Below are 10,885 nucleotides of genomic sequence, written 5' to 3'. Positions count from 1 at the left end.
TGCACACTTCCTTAACATAACATTAGAATAGTTTAGCAAGACAGTCTCAGAAACATTGCAGCCCCAACAGGGAGAGTAAGTAAACTAGTCTTATACTGTTTAGGCATTCATGATTATTTTACTCTCCCACCCTTTATTTATATCTAAAGCAATCATTGTATTGTACAGAGCAGGACTGATAACTGATGAGTTAATAAGTAATACTAACACACTGTACAGATGTTCCTAGATATCCTACAAAACAGATTTGTGCAATTCCTTTCTGCATCTACCAGTAAATTACTATGTTTGACCCTACTTCTTCCATATGTTTTCAATGTGCATCAATAGTGTTATTATAATTGTGGGAAGTAGTAATTTCTTTGTAGTGTGTTGAGCTAATGCTTTAATGTGTAGGAAGATCTTTTTTAAAACTGTCATGGGTTCTATTCCAGCCATCAGCTAATTGTTCATGACTATTTTTGGATTGGTAACATAGTTGTACCTGTTTTCTATAAATTGCTGTTAGGCAACATTATCCTTCTTCAACGATAAATAAATTTGTCCCTGCATCTGTGCCACCCTGATGATGTATCATCCCCCTTCTAGATCACCCTGATGATGTATCATCCCCTTCTGTATCATTATTCCTCCACCTCTGCATTTGCGCAATGTTTAGTGCCAGGCAGCAAATGCAGCTAATGCTAAATGGGAATACAATGCTTATAGCAAGACATTTGAAATTGATTGCCTTCATTTACAATACTCTGTCTCATGTTGTGCCTCTGTGCTAAGCTATGTTTATTAGGTGTAATGTAAATTGCACATGATGAATAGTTATATGCATGGATTACAGTGCTCAGTAGGGAAGCAAAGATGATTACATACAATCATGTTTGCTAAAATTCTCTGTCAACTATTAACTGTCACACATATACATTTAATCATATTGTGCTAAGATAACACTCAGGTCTGAGTTACTTGCTGCTACTACTACATCAGTCTGCTTGCTGCCTATTGTAAATGCTGTCTTGTAAAGATCTTTGCATGGGAGTCAGAACAGAGCGACACAGAGTACTGCTAATTACTGTCCTATGTTCATCCTTAAATATATGATTATGTATGTGCTAACACTGTCATCAGCAGCTCAAATCAGCTCAGCAGTGCTACACTTAAATACTACAAGAAAACCAAAGAGTGGAGCATTGAATCATAATTTGCTCTTGCACAAAGTTTGTATGTCTGTATTATCGTTTCCCCAAATAAGAATATACTTTGATAATAGTGATAACTCAACAAATTAGTTTTGGTGAAGTACTGTATCTGCTCTGTAGTGTTTATTTTGGCACTGTGTTACCAGCTTGGATAACCTGTTCTCACCATCTCCATCCCTGTGATTCTGTGCAGTACTGTCCTATGTCATATGTTCATGTTTGTCCTGTCAATGCACATTGTGCAAATATGAGACAATACATGTGTGTAATTATCCCGGCAGGAAATCACAGGAATGTTTGATAAGCCACTGGTGAACAACAGTCAATGTGCATGTCATTATATGTGAAAATCTTAGTGATGTTACACTGTGTTGTGCATACATATGCATCTGTTGCATGACCTGGAATGCACAGTACTAACTCTTCCAAGTATTGATCTCTTCAAATACTCCAATATCCAATTTCACATAGGTATTGTGCTTATGCCCTTGTGACTAGTACATTGCTCTCTATATTGTGTAAACTAGATAGTTAAGAGGTTCAGTGCCCAGCATGGCAGGCACACACATGCGCGCGTGTGTGTGTGCGCGCGTACACGCACGTGTGTGTGTTTTTGTGTGCATGTGTGTGAGGCATAGACTGTGTGTATCATTGGGTAGTGAATCCACTTCCCCTGAGAATAATATGCTTTATATCAAGGAATCTCTGCTTATTTAGAAAGTACTAAATCAACAAATTTGTACTTTAAATGTATTTATTTATTTAACATTTGTTGACCAGGTATGTGTGTCTGGGCATATGCTCTTTTTCGGCAGAGGCCCAGGGAGAAATGCTCCAGAGTTAATTTAAAACAGCAAACAAATAAATCCAAACCAGCTCAGAAGTTGAAAATGTTGAAACACAGGTGCCCAGTAGGAAGGTAGCTGGAATAAAGAAGATGAACCACGACAAAATAAAATCTTTTCTAATACAAAATGTTGAGCGCTTTCGCAATGGTAACCATTGCTTCATCAGACAGTTCATTCAAACAGCAACAGCACTTAAATACTTTAATTCATTACTAAAACAACCAATCCTACCACTAAAAGTTAATTCAGCACTCAGTAATCAATTAATTACTATAGTTACGTTTTGCCCTTAGTTAATTGCTGAAGTCAGAAAAACAATGTTTAAAAACCACATGCACAGAATGTAAAAACATGAACATGTTGATGAATATAAATAAAATACATAAAAAGTCAATGAATAGATACATATACTTATGTTGCCCATTTAGTAACTGCTTGGGTGTGTGGGTATAAGCATAAAAATATATGTACATTTATATAAAAATATAAGCAGTAAGCACTCAACAACTTAATACATATATTCTGCCTAATAAATACACATGCTGTCCACCTAATAAATACATATGCTTTAAACATACATCTCAACAAATACTTGTCTTTAGTGATATCTATGCTAGAAACAGCTCAAGAAATACTGTCATATTGACCCAAAGCCCTGCATGTGTTTATGTAGTATTCTCTTGTTAAGATAGTATTATTATTAATTTTATTTTAACCTTCTAGATTTTAGCACTGGCTTCAATGGAATACTATCATTCAAACCCAAACCTCTGTGTGCTCCTAAATGCAAAATCCAATTTACTTCCATATTTTCAGTAGTATTGACTATGTCCCCCATCCTATTGCTGACATTCTGAATCTGTAAAACCTGAAATAAAAATATATGGTCATCCCCCTTATCCAATGTATGCTTAGCCAAAGAACTATACAGTTGCCCTTTTCTAGTGCAGTAAAGATGATCCCTTATCCGTTCCCTAAGGTGATGGTTAGTTTTGCCAACATAGAAGTGGAAACATGTTGTGCAGTGAGCTACATACACAACATTCTTAGTATTGCAATCAGCAGAATTCCTTAGATCCCATAGACGCCCTGTTTCAGGGTGGCTTGAAAAACCTTGATTCATCTATATAAATGCACTGTGCACATTTTCCACATCTATGGGTACCATTCACTGTGCTATCCATCAGAGCAGGTATCCTTGGACAGCAAAGCTGCTGTTTCAGATTTTTCTTATTTCTAAATGCAAAATGTGGTTGTCCACCCACTATGTTGGTAGTATCCTCATCTACTAACAACATATGCCGATTTTGTCGTATGATGGTTTCAAACCTTTTCACATCTCTTGTATATGGTAAAACCATCGGAATGTGTGATAATACACTATTCCTGATACCTACCCTGTCACTACCTGCTCTATCAGAGTAGTAGGGCTTAGCTTTACCTTTCCTTTTTTTGTGCACATTGTAGTACACCGTATCAATTTCATGTTCACTATACCCCCTATTAATTAAACCTGTTCTTAACTTAGTTAACTAATTTCTATACACTTCCTCTTAACAACATAGGCGAGATGTTCTCATTGCCTGACCTCTGATTATGTTAGGAAAAATCTTAGGGTTATGCATACTGTTTCTGTGCAGAAAAGATGGTCTGTAGCATTGTTTCCTATGTAATTTCGTAAACCATTGGTCATTTTCTCTGTATATGGTAACATTCAGGAAGTCTAAACTCATTTCAGAACAGTCCATCGTAAACTTTAAAAAGTCACTTGTAGTATTTAGGTTGCATACAGGGATTTAAGTTGTTCACCATCACCATTCCAAAAAATAAAAAGATTATCTATGAAACACCTATAAAAGGCTATTTGGGGATTACCTGACAGATGTTCATATTCCCAGTTAACCATAACCAGGTTTGCATATGTGTTGGCACAACTTGTGCCCATGGCAACCCCTGACAACTGCTTATAGCATATGCCGTTGAACATAAATATGTGGTGCTCTAGTACCAATTCTAGTAACATACAGAGAAAGTCTATCTTAGTATTAGAGAACTTTCTCTGCCTTGTCAACACTGATTTCACAATGCTTATCCCCAGGTCATTGGGTATACTTGTAAATAAAGACACTACATCTAGTGTGGCCAGCATCCCCGTATCTGCTGTTTCCATTTGCTTCACTGCCCCATAAAGGTCCATTAAAAACTGTTCTGTGTCTTTCAAGACATATGCATATTCATAGAGTGCTGTCTTCAATTCCTTATCCAGGTATATAGAGATAGGTTCTGTTAGCCATCCTGCCCCTGCTACTATAGGTCTAAATTTCGGGTTATATGGGTATTTGTGTATCTTGGGAAGGCCATGGATACCTCAAATCCTATGTCCTTTTGTTCTTCATTAGTGCTGTTAGCTTCTATACTTCAAGTCCCTATATATACATCCTTATATGCTATGAATGCATCTCTGCATTCACCTCATAATGTATCTTCTGTTCTTGAGAACTGTTATCTGATGTTCAATCATTTAATTAACACACATATATATATATATATATATATATAAAACTATATATATATATATATATATATATATATATATATATATATATAAAACTATATATATATATATATATATATATATATATATATATATATATATTTATATATTTATATATCAAAGTTACATTCCTCTTTATTACAATGCAGCTTTTTGTCTCTTTCCACATCCATTATCAAGATGTCATTTATTATTTCTGTGCTTACATGCATGATCAGCATTAACCGAAAATATCATTACACCAATCTTGTGGGTTTTACATTCAAAATGTTTCTTATACAGTTTCATCACATTAGCCTGCAAGCTATGAGTACACTTTAAACATTTCCTCTCTACAGCATTGCTAATTATTTTATCACAGGTATGTGTGCCAAGACCCCCATTTCATTTCCCCTCATTCTGTACTGCTTCCCTGTACTTGCCCGTAATATGTGTGTGCATGTATCTCAGCGCTGTCTATTTGTGATCCATTTTGTTTACTTTGCATGTTGCTGCTTGCACGCACCTTTCCATAGCTGCAAACTTTATTGCTGGCCACTGAAAGTTGCTTGCATTCATGTAGGCACAATAAGCAGCATGCATATTCAGTTAGCAATGATACTTATCATGTTAACATGCTTACTTTGTGCAGGCACCATGTAGACTCTACACAATTGTCAATAACTCCCAGCCAATGTTTCTTGCTGTTGTTTTGTTTTAGTTTTACGTGTGCCTATGTTATAGCTGCCAATGGATTTAGTTTGTAGTAATTGTAGTTGATGTAATGTATGCCAGTATAAATGGTCAGTGATCTAGGCACATATTACTATATATATATATATATATATATATATATATATATATATATATATATATATATATATATATATATATATATATATGTATATTTGCATCTGTTTACCAGAATCATAGAAACAACTGGGCAAAAGGCCCCTCCTCAGTGGAGACCCCGGGAGAAAAAATCCACAATAATTTAAACAAGTTGTACTTAATATACACACATTCAAAAAAATCTGAGAATACATATTAAAGAATATATATATATGACAAGTAAAATGTAATTTCATTACATTATGACAGTATAAGTGATTGGTGTAAAGAACAGACAAGTAGATATCATCTGTAAAAAGACAAACAAAAATTATATACAGAAGATGAAATGTGTGAGTTGTGAGAGGAAGATTTCAGTAAAATATGACTTGAGAACAATGCCTTTAAACAGAGGCCATTAAGAAAATATGGTTATATCAAAACTGGAGACAGGCAAGTAGTGTTTGGATGAGAAGTTATTGCTATGTTTGGAAATATTTGGAGAGAGTCCAGTGACTCAGAGACATTATAGCTTGCAGGTGATTAAATTCGAAAGGATTAAGGCAAAAGAGCAAGAGTCTAATAAAATGAGACAATGTAGGATCTAGTCATACTGGTGTTGCACTCAGGCAAGCCCAATAATCTGTAAGAGGTTCTCAAAGCAATGTTTTGAAGGTTGAGATGTTACTTTACGAGAGACAGGAAGAGTATTCCATTTGCTGGCAATCTCTAGCCATGTTGATTGATTTGTCAGTAAATCAGAGGGCTCTGGTTGGGTGGTAGTGGTGAAGAATGTTACTTAGACAAGGGCATTTTTCAGGGCAATAGAGGAATCTGTAGGTGAGAGCTGTGATAATGTTAGATGATGTTGTAGTTCAGACTAATTGACTTGTTTAAGGGCTGTGCGCTGGTGAGTTCTGCAAGGCACGTTTGCTGGAGACCTGGACACTTTATTATAGCATTGTTTTACAAGGGTAAATTGTATAATTTGCAGATTAATGAGATTGGGCACAGCTTATAAGAGGGTGGGGAATTTGAAGGATGCAATGTGCTTTCCCACGTGGTCACTTAGGTATCTTTTACCCCAACAGAGTGAATCAAGCTTTGTGTGTTTTTTTTTTCTTTGAGACACAGTTTCATAATAGTCAAATTTTAAGTTTGTCATAAATTATTACGCATAAGAGTTTGGCATGCTGTCTGCAGTGATTATATCTATCTATATATATATATATATATATATATATATATATATATATATATATACTTACACACACACACACACACACACACACACACACACACACACACACACACACACACACACACACACACACACACATGCGGCACATACATATATTTGTAGGTTCATAGGTTCATAGGAGGTAACAAGGCTAATGGCCCCAGGGCCTTTACAAGCCTAGCCATGTAATACCCACTTTCCCTAATTGACCATTGATAGATAGTTCCCTAAGTGACCACTGTTAGATGGTTTGATTGTTTACAGAGTGAATCTATGATCATTACCGGATGCCTCTGTCTATGAGGGACATAGGTGTCACTCCGGGGGTGAATTTATGGCCTCCCATCCATTTGTCAAGGTTGCACTTAAATAGGGCCATTGAGGAGCTCTGCTTAATGTAAATTGGGAGTTTATTCCAGAGTAGCAGCAGTCTCTGGGAGACATATATCTCTCTCCAGCATGTTTTGGCTACATTGAAATCTCTGGAGTGAGTGACTCTTGTCCCATTTGATTTGTGGATGATGTGCAGCATTTTCATTAGGGTAGGGTCAAAGACTGCTTTGTAGGCCAGGCAGAGGTCACCTTTCAGCAGCCTGTAGAACACAAAGTACAGTGACAGAGTTTTCAGTCTTTCCATGCAGGTCATATTTTGGATTCCTTGAATTCTCTTAGCCAATAACCTCTCTGGTCTCTCCAGCTGCTGCAGGTGTGTGGTGAGGTACATGCAAAAGAGAGCATTGTACTCTATTAGTTGTCTGATAAGGGTGGAGTGCAAAGAAGCTATAACATCCTTGGTTTTGGATGCAATGCCCTTACTTATGAGTTGTGCGATGTAAAACACTTTTCTTACCACTGTGGACACTGTGGCTATGTCCATGTACTGATCCAGGCTAATCTCTTCCCCAAACCAGGCCAGTCTCTCCTTTCACTCTCTTTCTTAATCTCGCCTCTTACAAACCTATTACTTATATTTCCAGTAATATTGGGATTTTCTATTTATAAAAATAGCCAGTGATCTCCTTGTCACAATGTACATATAACTTGTATTTCTTGTAACATTATATTTCTCTGTTTTTATAAAGTTTGTACACATTGGTCTGTAATTGCAGTTTCTTTTCTCCGGTAATATTGTGTTTTCCTATTTATAAAAATATCCAACAATCTCCTTATCACAATGTACCTATATCCTGTATTTTTTGTAATATTTTACTTCTTTATTTCTATAAAGTTTATACATATCATTCTGTAACTGGACCTTTTCTTACTGAGCCTCTGCTAAAATGTTTTCTTTCTGACCCAGTCGGACCTTCCCAGTAAACAAATGTCAACTAAATAAACATGGTGATCGAAGTTTAGATTGCTATGAACTTGTATTCCAAAGTCATGCACTACTGGGTTCAAACTTAGGGGGGTTGCTGCCTATATTGTAGTTTGCAGGGGCTACCTCTTTGCCAAAGGGGACAGCAATGCACTTTTTTGCATTTAGATTCAGACCGTGGCTTTGGCACCAATCATTTGTCTATGATAACCCCTCTAGCAATATGCTAATATCTTTAGGGGACTTCTGCGAACTTGGCAAGCCACATGCCATCTAATTTCACCTGGACTTCTGAGAAATAGATTCCAAACAGTAGACGGCCCAACACAGAACCTTGTGTACCCCACTGGTAACTGTTCTACTGGTGTAGGTGGAATCCCCAACTTTAAGAGTATGGTTTGTGTCAGTGATCCAGCTGGCTACCATCTAGTGACATATGGGCTAATCCCCAGCTGGTAGAGTTTCTTGATGATACTTGAGTGGGGGATTGTGTCAAAAGCCATGGATAAGTCATTATAGGTGGTATGGACTGCTTTGCCTTTGTCAAGGACTTTGGTGACATTCTTGAACAAAGCCAAACTGGGTCGGGTCAAGAGTTTGAAATTTGCCAATGTCCTTGTTGATAAGGTCCATGATAATTCTTTCCATGGCCTAGCAGATAAGCCTGGTTAGGCTTATGGATGTAGAGCTCCCTTTATGCAAGGGGATTACAGTTGCTGTTCTTCACTCTGCTGGAACAAAGCCAGTGCTCAGGCTATGCTTAAAGAGAGTAACAAGTAGATCTACTAGATCATGTTTTAGGTTGTTTAGTAAGCAGCCTGGGATGTTATCTGGTCCAATAGAGACCATATTTTTGGCCTTGGGAGAGCACAGATATGACCTGCTCGTTGGAGTTACTGGGGAGAGGACAGGTGTCAGATATTTTTTGAGGTATGGCTGGTGGGGACAGGGGGATGAAGTTTGCAGCAAATCTATTAGCTTATAGCTGGGCAATTTCCTCATGGTCAGTGTGAGTGGTACTATACACTATGAGTTTGGCACATAGATGGGTATTCCCTTTTAGATTTCGGACATAGCTAAAGAATGCCTTATGATTGTCTTTAGCTAGGGAAGCAAATTTAGCCTCATAACTAACTTTAGATGACTTTACTAGATATCTAATTTGCTTGTTCAAGTTTTGGATTGTATTCTTTTTCTGCTGACTAACTTTCCTCTTGTTCTTAGATATCATTTTCTTCCTTTTGTTATATAACCTGTTATACTTGAGGTCCACCAGGGTGGCTTGTTTTTACAGCAGGACTTGGTTTTGATCCTGTTGGGTACAGCAGAGTAAATGCAGTTATTTAAGGGGTTATACAGGGTGTTTGTGCAGTCCTGTGCATTGGAGTCATTGTTGTCTGTGTTAGCAGGGAGTCTGAAACTTTTTAAACCATTCCTTAGTAGGCTATAGTTGGTTTTGGAGAAGTTTTTCATTTTTATTGCTCCTGTGGTGGTGTGAGGTCCAACCTTTACTTTGAATGAGACAGATCTATGGTCTGATCTTACTAGGGAGGGCAGAACACAGGGGGTAGTGCAGACTAACTGTTCCAGAGCATTTGTCTTAACAAAGTCCAGGAACCTCAGAGTGATCTTGCTTGTGATGGTGCATGTCACCCTCTCGATAGAAGGATATTTGAAATATCCCATGACCAAGGTGTTTAGCTGTATAGTGAGTGACTCAGGAAAGTCCAGATAGGTGGTGTGCTTCTCGTGGTTCATGTTGACGACATGTAGCTATAAATGATGTGGTAGGGAGTATTACCTGTAGTTATTTGGACCTGGAGTAGCTTATGAGAGTTGTAATGTTTAACGGAGGGATTGGAATTTCTTTAGGTGTAGCATGTCCAACAGCTCTGGGTTTGACATAGCTTTATATGTTAGGCAGAGATCACCTCAGAGTAGGTGATATGCTACGGAGTAAAGCTGGAGTTTTTTGAGATGGTCAGTATAGGGCATTTGTTTGAGACCAGTAATCCTTTTTGTGAGGTACTTCCATGGCCTTTCCAGCTGCTGCAGATGTCTTGTGAGGTACATTCCAAAAGGGGCGTTGTACTCTATAATGGGTCTAATGAGTGTCGAGTAGAGGGGAACAATGACCTCTTTTTTCCTGGATGAGAACCCTTTTATGATGAGGTGTGCCACATAGAAGGACTTCCTGACTACTGTGGCGATGTGACTATTAAAGGAGAGACTACTGTCCACCTGGGTCCCAAAGTCTCTTATCACACATTCAGTGTTAAGTATATTGCTGCCTATGTGGTAGTTCATGGGTACAGAGTTTTTACCAAAGGGGATAATACTGCACTTTTTGGCATTGAGCTTGAGGCCATGGCTCTGACACCAAGCATCTGTCACAGTGAGGCCCTTCTGTAGGATGTCCATATCATTTGGGGACTTGACTATGGCTCCTATTTTGCAGTCATCTGCGAACTTCATTAGCCAGAGGCCTTCTGTGTTCGCCTGTACTTCAGAGAAGTAGATGCCAAACAGGAGAGGTCCCAGGGCTGAACCTTGTGGTACTCCACTTGTCACTGGTTTGAGGTCAGATTTGGAGTCTGCAACTTTTGCAGTGTGGGTTCTGTCAGTGAGCCATTTGGCAACCCATCATGTGACATAGAGATTTATACCTAGTTTAGTGAGTTTAGCTATAATTCCAGAATGGGGGATGGTGTTGAAAGCCTTGGCGAGGTCAATATAGGCTGTGTGAACCACCTTACCCTCATCTACGGCTTTGGTGACTGCCTCAAAGAAGTCGATCAGGTTCAGAAGGCACGATCTGCCTTTCGCAAACCCGAACTGGGTGGGATCCAGAATTTGGAGGTTACCAATGTCTTTTTTTATGAGTTCCATGATGATATGTTTCTTTGCCTTGCAGACCAGGCT

Source organism: Protopterus annectens, chromosome 17.part0 (assembly GCF_019279795.1).
Source record: "Protopterus annectens isolate FY-2018-M chromosome 17.part0, PAN1.0, whole genome shotgun sequence".
Classification (NCBI taxonomy): domain Eukaryota; kingdom Metazoa; phylum Chordata; order Ceratodontiformes; family Protopteridae; genus Protopterus; species Protopterus annectens.
This window is presented reverse-complemented; position numbering follows the sequence as displayed.